The 1,784-nt window shown below is 43.4% G+C and overlaps 1 pseudogene; it reads right to left on the reverse strand.

The window, feature by feature from the left end:
- On the reverse strand, positions 1 to 1,488 carry LOC149573755 (18S ribosomal RNA; annotated as a pseudogene).
- Positions 1,489 to 1,784: the final 296 nt, after the last annotated feature.

Raw genomic sequence — 1,784 nt, forward strand, 5'->3', positions numbered from 1 at the left:
CAATGATCCTACCGCAGGTTCACCTACGGTAACCTTGTTATGACTTCTCCTTCCTCTAAATGATAAGGTTCAATGAACTTCTCATGACATCATCGACAGGAACCACCATTGTCACCGTGATCCGAACACTTCACTGGATCATTTAGTCAGTAGGAGAGACGAGTGGTGTGTACAAAGGGCAGGGATGTAGTCAACATGAGATGATGAATCGTGCTTACTAGGAATTCCTCGTTGAAGATCAATAATTGCAATGGTCTATCCACATCATGAAGCTATTTCACAAGATTTCCCAAACCTTTTGGGCCAAGGAGAGAAACTCATTGGTTGCATCATTGTAGTGCGCGTGCAGCCCAGAACATCTAAGGGCATCACAGACCTATTATTGCCTCAAACTTCCATGGCCTAGGAGGCCATAGTCCCTCTAAGAAGTTGGTCGTGAAGGGGAACCTCCATGTAGCTAGTTAGTAGGCTGAGGTCTCATTTGTTAATGGAATTAACCAGACAAATCACTCCACCAACTAAGAACAGCCATGTACCACCACCCATAGAATCAAGAAAGAGCTCTCAATCTGTCAATCCTTACTATGTCTAGACCTGGTAAGTTTCCCCATGTTGAGTCAAATTAAGCCTCAGGATCCACTCCTGGTGGTGCCTTGCAACCATACTCACCCCAGAACCCAAACACTCTAATTTCTCAAAAGGTGTTGGTGGAGTCCTTAGAGCAACATCCGCTGATCCCTAGTCGGCATTGTTTATGGTTGAGACTAGGATGGTATCTAATCATCTTTGAGCCCGCAACTTTCTTTCTTGATTAATGAAAACATCCTTAGTGACCGTGATGACCCAAGGTCCAACTACGAGCTTTTTAACTACAACAACTTAAATATATGCTATTGGAGCTAGAATTAATGCAACTACTGGCACCATACTTGCCCTCCAATGGATCCTCATTAAGGGATTTAGATTATACTCATTCCAATTACTAGACCTGATGAGCCCAGTATTTTTATTTATTGTCACTACCTCCCCATGTCAGGATTGGGTAATTTGCATGCCTGATGCCTTCCTTTGATGTGGTAGCCATTTCTCAGGCTCCCTCTTTAGAATTGAACCCTAATTCTCCATCACCCATCACCACCATGGTAGGCCTCTATCCTACCATTGAAAGTTGATAGGGCAGAAATTTGAATGAAGCATCACCAACACAAAAGCTGTGCGATCCGTCGAGTTATCATGAATCACCAGAATAGCGGGCAAGCCTGTGCCAGCCTTTTATCTAATAAATGCATCCCTTTTGAGAGTCAAGATTTGGTGCATGTATTACCTCTAGAATTACTACGGTTATCTGAGTAGCAAAGTACCATCAAAGAAACTATAAGTAATTTAATGAGCCATCCACAATTTCATAGTCTGAAATAGTTCATACTGAGACATGCATGGCTTAATCTTTGAGACAAGCATATGACTACTGGCAGGATTGACCAGGTAGCTTCTAACAACGAGGGGACCCCCAAGACCTGCTATAGCCAAGGGATGCCCACCACGATGGGAAATAAAAATTTTCATTCGCTCCATAATGCATCCAAACATAATCCACTGCACAAGCAATAAGAATGGCATTCACATCACATGCAGGACTCACAACGTTCAAAGATTTCACACAAGAGGGAAGTGTCCCATTGTCGACCAGAGAGGGCCAAATAGGGAGCCTCGATTCACAAGAACCTAGGAAGAACATCCCATACGGAATCCTTTACCCTCGAAATCACTGTCACCACTACTAG

The sequence above is a fragment of the Cupressus sempervirens genome, chromosome 2, assembly GCF_028749045.1.
Source record: "Cupressus sempervirens isolate cs-2001-9-10 chromosome 2, ASM2874904v1, whole genome shotgun sequence".
Taxonomy (NCBI): Eukaryota; Viridiplantae; Streptophyta; class Pinopsida; order Cupressales; family Cupressaceae; genus Cupressus; species Cupressus sempervirens.